The sequence below is a fragment of the Dinoponera quadriceps genome, unplaced genomic scaffold, assembly GCF_001313825.1.
Source record: "Dinoponera quadriceps isolate SergipeBrazil2010 unplaced genomic scaffold, ASM131382v1 scaffold777, whole genome shotgun sequence".
NCBI classification, from domain to species: domain Eukaryota; kingdom Metazoa; phylum Arthropoda; class Insecta; order Hymenoptera; family Formicidae; genus Dinoponera; species Dinoponera quadriceps.
Window position 1 is genome coordinate 1,712,850 of NW_014555488.1, and position 11,945 is coordinate 1,724,794.

The window sequence follows — 11,945 nt, forward strand, 5'->3', positions numbered from 1 at the left end:
GGGGGGGGGGGGGGGTCGCAGGACGACGGAAAGAACCTTTCGTCGCTCTCGACGGATCGAGAACGAGAGATAGGTAGATGGATAGAGATCAGAGAGAAAGAAAAGAAGAGTGGAGGGGGAGGGGATGGAAAGACGTGATCCTGAAATGAACGATCGGATGTCAATATGGAATCTCGACTGGCGCAACACAATGCGACTTGCGCAACGAGCGCAAGCGGCGCTTGCGATATTTACGCGCCCAGTGAGGCGCGGAAAAATTATGCAACGCTAAATGCCTCGGGATTCGCAATGGCTCGCGCCGCCGACGACGCGTCTCCGCCGTTGGATTATTCCGCGTTCGCTTATCCGGACGATCGGGAAAGATCTCCTCGCGTCTCCCCGGTGGACTTGAGAAAATTCGCGGGGGCTCGCCGCGATGGCTCTCCCTCCCTCTCTCTCTCTCTCTCTCGTTCTCTTCGCTCGCCATCACAGCTGCGAAAGACGGGGACGGCGCGCGTACGTGATCGCCGATCGCAATCGTAGACGAATGGGTTACGCCGTTACGGGATATGATTATTGGTCGACCGGAATAATAATTGTAATCATCGCCGGCGGATAATGACGAGTTGACGGCGAGCCTTCGGTATAAAGGCGCAGTGCCAGAGGTGACACACGCGAACCCGCGCGACGCACCAGCTCCCACACTCTACCCTCCCGCCCTCCCACGCTCCGCCGGTGCCGGCTAACGGATTACACGGAAACGAGATTTATTGCGACGAATCGAGCCGACCGCCGTCAACTGCGCGTCGCCGCGGTAACCTGTTCGTCGGCCGATCGGCGCGAGATGAGAGCACTCGTAAAAAACCGCATCTCGAAGAGCTTCTCGGAACATCTTCGACCGCGCTCTTTAACCCATTTGCATCACAGCCGGATATGTTCGCGCATTTCGCCCGGCCATCATGTCCGTGGAAGCGGACATATCCGCGCGCGGTCGAGGCTAGATGAAGTCACAAAAAAGTAACAACGATAATGATGATGATAATAATAGTGATAATAAGAACGGAATTTAATGTTCCTTGAAGATACTCTAGACGTTCTCTCTACCAGTTTTTCTTTTTTATGGTGGAATACCACACCAACTTCCTATGCTAAATTTGGCAGCTTTGTAAACTGCATGTTTCGGCCAATGAGTAGTCATCTGAGGCGAACTTTTTCAGAATACTTTTTCTTCAAACTTCAACAATTCACTTTCTACCATCTTTAACTCGACCTACTAATTAATTTCATATTATATATATTTTTTTTTCTTTTTATGTATAGTTTATATTTCCGACTAATATATTACTTATTTTTTTATTCTGATGCCAATATTTTATTGTAATTTATTATTAATTTATAATGTATTTTTGAATGTAACGGCGACTGAAAATTCTTTATATTCTTGAAAATATTAGCCCTTTTTGTATAATTAAAGGGTGCTTTCTCATAAATATTATTATTATTATTAAGATCATGTGATTTTTATTACATTGACATCGAACGAAAAAAATTCATGATATGGACATATTTTTTAAATGCTCGAATGAGTTGTAAATGAGTGAAACGATGCTCCGTACTTCGGTTGAACTTTCCGACACTGTTAATTGCGCGATCTGACTCGTCATTTGTTTGCGCTATCGCCGTTGGAATCTTTTGATAATTACACGACCGATACGACTCGTTATACGGAAGATTGAGACTCGCCGTCGAACAGACAAGTTCCCGTTGTTCGTGCATAGATCCGTGGCTAATCCTCGAAGATGCTCACGGATCGTTAACATGGGAGAATAGCGAATCCGCGAGAACAACCCTGAGATTTCGATCCTATCGCGCCTCGATACTCGATCGAAGGCCATCTCGATTGACCGAGTTGGAAAACAATGCGCCGCGGAGGACGGGAGAGGATCGCGTATTGCAAATTATCTCCCGGCGGCGTAATTACACGGCGAAATGACGATCTTTCTCGTAGGCGAGTGTCGACGATCGGCATCGATCGTCGAGCGGAGAGCAGAACTCGCGCGGTTAATATCTCGCCGTGGTATTACCGAGGCATGAAATAAATACATGTCCGTCCGTCGCTCTCGAGATCCCACGAGAAGAAACCCGCCTGGCGCGCGTCTCATTTGAATAGCCGCATACTTCCGGAATTTTACATATCCTTCTATTAGCGATCGAGCATCTCTCTCTCTCTCTCTCTCTCTCTCTCTTCGAGATCGCTAACGATGCTTATCTCCGAAATCCGACTCATTTGCATTACGCTCTTGCTTCTTTACGCGATTTACAAGATAACAAACAATGGCGCAGAGATCAATCTTAATTCACTTTAATAGATTAGAGGTTTCCTGGTCCAAATCGAGGCAACTAACGAACGCGTTCGAGAATGATTCTCCATAACTTTTTACCAATATTCTCAAGTCTTCTTTGAGACGTATCGGCGATCGTCACACAGAAAAAATTAGTAGGTCGGTATTCATAGTCGGTTCTTATATATAAGACCGTCTTAAGTTCATTTTCAGATGCTGTACAGCTGATTTCGTTGGCTAGGAAACATCTGGAAGTAAATTTAAAGCGGTCTCAAATATGAGATCCGACTATGAATACCGGCCATATTCTCACATGTAACAAGAATATATAATTTTATGTGAAGATAACATTTGCTTATATACGAGGAAATTCCATCTAGTTCCATTAAAAATGTTGAGAATTTCCAGGTGGACTACCACCGGAAATCCAAGAGAACTCATGTGAATCTGTATAGGATATTAAAAATCCACATAGAAATTCACACGGATTGTGAAAATTCATGTAGGAATCCACACGGATTGTTACTTAGGTCGTGCTTTTTAGCGCAAATTTCCAAGGGCAATTAGGATTTCACACGGACCCCCCCCCCCCCCCCNGATTTCTTCAAGGACCTTTTCAGGATTCAGACTGCGCGAACTCGTTACCGGAAGCTGCGGGGACGGCCGTTATTCTCGGCGACATTGTATCTCGAATTTCTCATTTAACCGTTACATAACGCGCTTATCACTCTCTTGTGATGCGCTGTCGTTATCGATCACCGATCGCTCGATCCTCATTCCGCGCCTCATGCATCATGAACGTACTTGTGTACGTACTTAATCATTCGCGCTTAGATCCTCCGGAGAGTATCCTCTCTCGTTCGCGCGATTGTCTTTAATGGAGACTCTCGCTCGCGCTCGGGTACGTGAGCGGCGGAGTCATTCGCGCACCGCATTCGGACATACACTCGATCGTCGGCCATTGCGAAATCAATAATTACGCGAGAATCGCGTTACTCCGTGGCGTCCAGGACACGTTCAGGATTTATTAGCCTCGAACGCGCGCGCGCGCGAGCGAGCGCGCGGGATGTATCTCCCGCTAGTAAAAATAAACTCTTCTGCCGGCTGTAACCTCGAGATCTCGATGGTAAAAGTAACGCAAATCGCATGCACCTTCGTCGATCGTCCGCCAGTCCGCCGGTTATCTCCGATCGTTCGTCGATGAAACGACGAGCATTTTTGTGCGCCTCTTCGAACGTTCATTTTCTATCGAGCTGACACGAGCACGGAGCGACTACTCTCCGCTCAGCTATTACGAAAGCAAGCAGCGATAAGGCGAAAAAAATAAAGAGAGAGAGAGAGAGAGAGAGTAACGCGATATGAGGTAAGTTTATGACGCTCGAAGAGCCGAAGTTCGAAAACTTAAAGTTAAATTGCCGCGAGGTTCTCTGTCCCCCGATGATTTAGCCTCTTAATTAAAGCACCGGAGCTGCTTCCAGGAAGACCGGTCTTCCGCGGTCGAGGTTCTCCATTAAATTATATCGCGATGGCTTATCTCGCTTTAATTAAAACTCAAACTGCGCCGCCGCTTGCGTGCGGCACAGTGGACCGCGCGCGACCGAAATCTGAACTCCTATTTTCCAATGTCGCCGCGGACACGGATTCGGAGGATACGCGCGTGGGCGTAGCACGCTCGGTAGCGGATCCGGGGTCAGATCGTTATCGTGGACGTTGTCGTCGTCCCGATCTTGATACGAGGCAAACAGGAAGAGTCAGGTCCTCTCTCTCTCTCGCGGGCGCGCGAGAGTGGGAAACCAGCCGCGAAGCGCCTGGCAAAGTCAAGGACACCAGTCCTTGGGCAGTTTTAACCGCGCGGAATAGATGCATTAGGCCGTTAATCGATATAATTAGTAACTCGCTTATGCTCACCGCGGCGTTATCCTTGAAACACTCCGCATCTTTCACTTTCCCTTCGGCGCGCGCGGCATTCTTTCGCTCGAACCGCGGCGACCGTGCGCGCACATCGTAAACATTTTAGTAGAATTCTGTATCCTTCGCGCCGATCTCTCTCTTTCTCTCTCCCGCTACACACGATCGCGCGATAAAGTCGCGTCATCATCGTCATTACCTTACACGATCTCTCTTAATTCGCACAGTTCTCCGCGATTTACTTTATCGCGATACCGCCGTTTTTGCTCACGCTTATATACGTGCACACACGTATATCCCCCCCCCCCTCTCCCTCTCTCTCCGCACGGATAGAGATCGAAATCACCGTAAATCACTGTGATTATATCTTTTTTTCCTCGTTCCTTCATCATCATCGCCGAAACCCGCTCTGCTTCCATCGCGCCGCTCTCGCCGGCGAGTGATCGCGATCGTCGACGCGGCGATAGACGTCTGTTCGCGCGTATCTCTCTCTCTCTCTCTCTTCCTCGGCTTTCCTGCCTTTTTAGACCGACCTTGAACGAATCACCGGCACCGATCCAAAACAGTCGTGGCTGGTCGATATTAAGGCGGGCGGGGACGCTAATTCGCCGCTTTAAACGCGAGCCGTACGCTCTTATATGTACTTGGTGCACGACCGTGACGCGTATACGGAGGTCGCCTTCTCAATGGTGACATCCGACGTGTAGCGCCTATTAAAATCGCGCCGGGGATTTATAGATCGCGCCGCCCGGCAAAATATCTCGGCCCGCTCGTTCGCTCGCCGCTGTTGTCTCGCCGTTCTCCTTTTGCGCATACAAAAGCGCAGGTTTAACGTTCGCCGATATAAATCAGCTCGGATATTACGATTGACTGCTTATCCTACGTCGAGTCCACCTTGTCGTCGTGTTTCGCAGCAGTCGATATCGTAAATCGATTTTTTTATTCATTAACACAAGAAAAGGTAGAGGTCATTCGTGTTGTTTATTTATTAGCGCACACAAAAGATATTTATTTATTATATTATTATAATATTCTGGAAAAATATATTTTTGCTTATTATTTCACGTGATTTTCGCGTCCTTTTCTTGTTTTAATCAAACAGAATGTGTATTCATATATTTGAGCCACTCGTGACCCCACCTTTCTGTCCACGTTCTGCTACTTCATCTTTCCTTGTGAAAGTTAACATTATATATATATGTATATATGTGACATAAATTTGTGTTGCATCAGTTAGATTCTAAATTATTGAAATAAATTTGCTTATTTATTTATTTAAACAGGAATGATCACTTGATTTACAAATAAATGATAGAGAAACGGGAAAAAAAAACATAAAAATATCAATAAAATTTGGATTTCGATATAATAAGAATAAATAAATAGCCGTGCTAAAATAAATTCAAGATAAGAGGGTACGGATCAAGCACGTGACTAAGTTGTAAAACATGTCAATAGAGTGCGAAAATTTATTAGTCATCATACAAGTCCAGTTAATTGGGCTGAAACGTCTATAATTTGTAAGATAAAATTCGACATAAAAGATGTTGCCTAAACAGATCACTTTAGAGAGCACATGTAAATAGGAAGAATTTGGAGGATTTCGGGACAAATTATTTTTTAATTAAACACATTAAATATACAAAAAGTAAATGAAAACACGATGTTGTCGCGAACTGAAAATTTTCGACCGACCGGCTGGCAAGAAACGTCCGGCGATGATCAGAACCTCGAAGGGTGAATTTAAATTTTCAAAAAAGGGCGGGTCGAGTTCTCGCCGCCTCTTCGAAATATGCACGGGTACCGTTAAATTTTACACGAGCGTAATTTGCATTGTTCCCGCGGTGCCGTGCAGCGAGCGAGCGGCATACGAGCGAGCGAACGAGCGAGCGCATTCACCGGCGAGATAAACGGCGCGCGGAACGGCGTTATCGTCGCCCGGTCGTCCGCGAACAGGTATGAAAAGGCAGCATCACGAAGGCGACACATGTGTACCAGAAAGCGTGGGTACGTCGTACACCGCCGGCCGTATGCAAAAGCACGCGGGCCCGATAAAATCAAAGTCCCGCGTATACTCCGCTACGTGACTGACAGGTCGGCTTCGTCACCGCCGGGGACTTGGGAGATAAAAGCTAGAGCGCGTAACAAGGTGCCTGCAAGAGTGCGACTCGCGCTCAACACCACCGTCGTGGAATAACCGAGAGCGAAGTGTGCACTCCGTCTCGCGACACGTACGCGCGTACAAACGTACGTACGTACGCGTTAGCCGCGGCTATTTTGCCGGACGCGCGCTATACCATTTTCCTACTCGCTGTCTATCATTTTCCCATGCGATGTCATTCCGCTCTCAACGTTCCGTTCGTACAACTAAGTAGACAGACGGATAGGCAGATACGCCCGTTCGACTTTTGCAAATTACACCGCGAGCTCCCCCTCCCCTCGCGGCCGTGACCGTGATTTCGAGGAACAATAATGTTCTCGCGGAGAATCCGCGTGTCTCATTGTCACGTCGTCGTCGTCCTCGTAAAGCCCGACATTGTAACTCGCACCATCGACGACATGCGAAATGTGATCGAGACGATCCAGAGCGAGCCTCGTCGTGTCGGAGGAGGAAGAAGCGAGGGAAAGGATACGCGTTCGATCCGCGTGCTTATTGTGCGTACGACGTTACACGGTGACTGATATTGCGCGACGTAGCCTCGGCAGCCCAAGAGCGACATTTCTCTCGTTATCTCAGTATTCGAAGACCGTGGGGACGTTAAGTAACTTCGCCTTAACCGGGGCACCGCAGCTTCGCGGAGGGGGGCGGGCGAGGCGCGCAAAAATAGCATCGAAAGCGAATCGTGGCGAGTTCAAGAGCGAAGGCCTCGGTTTATTGAGCGAGGAACGAGAGAGAGAGAGAGAGAGAGACCAGAGTCGCGACGAGAGGGAGACAATAGGTCGAATGTAAATGCAAGAACGTGAGACCCATCCCTATTATCTCCGCTTGTACGACGAACAAACGGAAAGTGACGTCTTGTCCCCTTCTCTCACCCACCCCTCTTCTCCACTCCCATTCCTCCTCATGCTAATTCAATCCTTGATGACTTGAGAAAGTTTTGTACGCAACTTTTTTCAGCAATTATCGTCGGCCGAAAATTTACAATGCCGGAGCCGAGCTCAGTAGTCGGTTGTAACTTATATGTTACTTATGTGTATATGCACATATAAACTAAAGGGCATTGTCTCTCACGTACTTGCCGCTTGTTACTTTTTTCATAATTTCTAATATAATGTCGCTGCTTTTCCTTACAACCGACACCATTCTCCTCTATCCATCACTCCCCCCCTCCCTTCGCCCGTCGTTCCTAATCGTTAGCCAGCCATTTTTCCGACGCTTATCGCCACGATCGAGAAAAGTTCGAGCGGTCATTAACCGGAATGATTTATCAAGGCGGTCGGGCGTGAAAGATATTCGATCGCGTTTCTCGCTGGGTGTCGGTATCATTCGTGCTATCGCTATGATCGATCGTACTCGGACACGAGAGACCGTGTCTATCATAAATATCATTATCCTGTCCGGAGATATCGCGCGCCTTCGTCCGAAATATCGCGGGGCGGAAACGGGGCGTTGTGTCCAGCGCGGGTAACACGTCGCGGGAGCGTATCCGGTCGCGGATATAATAAACCGCGTATATACGTGGCGCGGCGCGTATTACCGTGCGTGCGAGCGCCGGGGTCCATTAGAGCCCTCGTTACGTGTCACCGCGCCGTTGATATCAAGCGCTACAGTGTGTCGTGGCGGGGCGAGCGCGGCCCGTCGTCCGGTTTCTGTAGGGACACGAAAAGCCGGGCCCCGGGTAGCGCGGCTCGCACAATTATGCATACGCAGAAGACAGAACATTAATTTATGGTTGAAATAAGGGCCCGGCGTGTGCGCGCGCGTGTCGGCGCGTCTGTTGCTGCGGACGAGCGTGGGCGCCGTGAGTGCCTCGCTTAAAACATTTCTCTGGTTCAGCTCTGGGTGAACGCGCCTCCAACGAGCTCTCTCTCTCTCTCTCTCTCCCTCCCTCCCTCCCTCTCATGGCTGAGACACGACCGCGTGTTCGTTATTTGTACCCGCGTATTTATATGCGTATATAATGTATACGCACACACATACGCGCGCGTTGAGACGATGCGTACGTGCGCTCGCGCTCACGCACGCACGTATGGACCAACCTCTTAACCCCTTCTCGTCGCGCCGCAAGCCCTCCGACCTCCGGGCACCAACCTCCGGTTCCTCTCCGGGCACCACCTCCGGTGCTCGTCCGACCGTCCCGTCCCGCGAAGCGGACGATTAATAACCGAGGTGTTTCGAATAAATTAAAGCACTTACTTATCTTGCGCGGCCAGCGCGGCCCCGATAGCGCGGCCTTTGTCGTGACACGGCGGACATATTCGCTTGGATTCGTTCTCACCTATTCACGCTGCGCTCCGGCCGCGCGGGATTGCTTACACTCGCGCGGCTACTTGGGTGGTTCTAGACGCCGCGAGACGCGAGGAGCCGCGCCGCGGAAACGTTGACGAACGACGTCCGCGGCGCTATCTTCGCCGGATACGACGGGCCTGGCCTCTCTCGCGTTCTGAGACCCCGAGGGGGAATCTTCCGGCTATCGTTTTCGATGATCGCGAGGCGGATAACAAAGACGATCGGACGAAGATGCCCAGGAGAGGCAGAAGTTCGAGCGGTCGCACCGTGCTTGCGCCGTGGCTCAACTTCCCGAACGAGAGTCGTACGAGAGTCTTGGGCTGGAGAGGTAAGTATTAGCTGCCGGAAGAAGTTCGTGCGGTTTCCTTCTTAGCGATGAATTGAAGTCGAATTTCGGTCAGCAATTCGGACGTGTAATGCATGAAGTATCAACAGAAAGTTACATTCGTGTCGTTGGTATACATGATGTGCAGCTTTAAATGTTTTGACTTGTGAGTTACGAGGAGCAAAAAAAGTCCTGTACAGTGTTGCAAATAACACGCAATTTTTTGAGTTATCTATTACAGACGCCTCTACACACGGCCATTCGTCAATAATTAATAACTCGAAATCTTGCGTGATGTTTGCCAAATGGTAGAGGACTGTTTTATTCACCTCAATCCATTTTACGCCCTCACGAAGTTAGTCCCCGTTGGTCCGAGGCAGCCCGTGTAGTGCACATTACATCCATTCGTCGAATTCGAATGACTCGTCTGCGACTGCATTTCCCGACTGTGGAACATTTCGCCGGGGCGGGGGGGGATTTCGCGAGTAAGACGCAGATCCCGAGTTTCCCGCGATGCGGCTCAATTTTCCGACTGCAACCGCTCGTTAACGATACCGGCCGCCTGGTTAAGTAATGACTTCATTCCCGCATCGGTGCCGATGCGGGGGTTAAGCGATCACCGGCGCGCGGGCTCTATCGGTTGAATTTATCGCCGGGTGCGCCGCGTGTGAACAGTTCTCGACCTCGCGGCCGCCGCCGCGAGAGGACTCGTATCTCCCGTTGCCGCATCGGCGAGAGTCGCCGGGTTCAAGATTCCCGTCGTAGATCGATCCTCGTTGCTATCGACGCGCGCGTGCACCGCGATCCGACGGTAATTAACCCATAAAGAGAAGAGGAGAGTCCTCTCCGCTGCGATGGCGTCGGCGGCGTGCCCGGGCATGTAGGCATAAATATTCTTTGTGCAGATAAACATATATATGCGCTCGCGGAGACAATGGAGCGAGGCGTTCCGATCGCTTAACGGTATAGAAATATCCTCGGTGCTCCGACCGACAGAGACAATCGCAGGCCGAGAGCGAGAGCAGGTCGACGTCTTATTCCCGTGGCTAAGGTCGTACCCTTATACGACGATCTATATAACGTACCACCAGGGGGGGGGGAGGAAGGAGGGAGGCAGGGCGAAAGGAGGAGGAGAGTATCGGACAAGGCTCTAACCGACATCGTGCAGGAGCCGCGGCAGGTTCAGCAGGGTTTAACCTTGAGGATGATTAGAAAGCAAAAGATCCCACCGTCGTCCTCCGACGGTTCGTACGGTAGATCACGACTCGTTCTCGCTCCTGCGGCCTCCTCGCGAGCGGGAGTCCCAGCGCGCCGCGAGAGAGAGAGAGATATCTGGGGCGATATCTGCCGAATCCTGCACGCGAGGCCCGCTCTCGTCTATAATCATAGAAATAATCGTGCGAAAAGTATGATGATTGCTGCCTTTTCGCGAACTGGCTCGCGCGATTCGGCCGGCCGAATTGCCAAAGTCCGGCCCGCGTTTTTAGGGGCTGCGAGCGTCTACGAGCGAGTGGCACACCGCGGGAGGAACCGCCGTTCGCCTCATTCCGAGACGATTCGCTACTATCTTAAAGTAAATCAGTCATAATGTTCGGGGTCAAATTAGTGAAACATATTTCACCGATATCAGCGAATACGCGCTGAGTTTCGGTGAAAACACTCGGCTCTTCTTACAGTCTTACATCTCATTGATTTCGACTAGTGCGAGATTTCTCCGCAAATTTTATACATTAAGAAAAAAATACTTAAAAATGTATTAATCTTGCGATAGCTAAAATGAAGTGCGAGACTATAGGGATTGCTGAGGGAGCGTTTTTATCGAAAGACACTAAGTATTTATTTCTGAAATAAACCTTATATCCTCCAGAAATAAATTTTCAAATTCCGTTTATCGGTGTAATGTTCTACTGGCTGTATCGAGAGATAAAAAGTATCCAAGCAATAAAAATTATTTATTCGATGTGTACCAGTAGCATATTTTTTCTTATATTAATATAATACGTATTTTCACACCGTAAAAAGTTTTTCGAAATAAGGAAATAAAAACATTTTCTTAAATCTGTGGCTTTCCGTGAAAGCGATCGTTTAATCTGTTTAAATAAAAGAGTTTAGACTTAAGTAAATATATTATTGTTACTCATCCGAATAAATATTTTTTTTATTTTTCTCTTAGTATTATTATCTTGAATCCTCTCATGCCCGTTTCTACCATCATGGTTTAAATCCGATCGGCGATTAATTCAACGGAATTGACCAATCGCTGATTGGCCAATTAGCTGAATTGATCAATGCGATTGGTCAATTCCATCAAGTTAATCGTCGATTAGATTTAAATCACGACGGTAGAAACGGACATCAGTGAGATTTCACCGATTGCGGTGCTATATTTACGACCGATTCCACTGTTCTCCAGTGATAGCTCACTGATGCTGTAATAGACAGGATTTGTCGAATCAACCACGCTCCAAACGCGCGATCTAAGCGCACTTTCACTCTTCGTCAGCTGAGTCTAATTTCATTCTCTGTTTTATTAATCCAACCGCTCGGATGGAAGAATAGAAAAAAGAAAGAGATAAAAACACGTCCATCGATCATCGTCGTCGCTCCGCTCTCGAGCTTTCGCAATCACTTCCCGAGTTTCTCGGTCTAGGTCGGACTCGCCGGGATTCGCCGGGGATTACGGCCAGACGCGAGAATCATCCGGCATAATTGAAGGTTCGCGGGCCGACCGAATTATAAGGACTACCTATGTATAGCGACCTTTCCCGGCCGTATTCGCGGGATCATGCACACCGGTAGAGGTATTGCGCGCCTCTAATTTTCGACGGTGCTTCCGAAGGTCGTTCTCACGGCGAACAAAGCGTGGAAAACGGTACCTCCGCGCGCCTATTGCGTGGCCGGCGCGCGCTCGCTCGCGCCGGTACGAGAGAGGCGGTCGCAT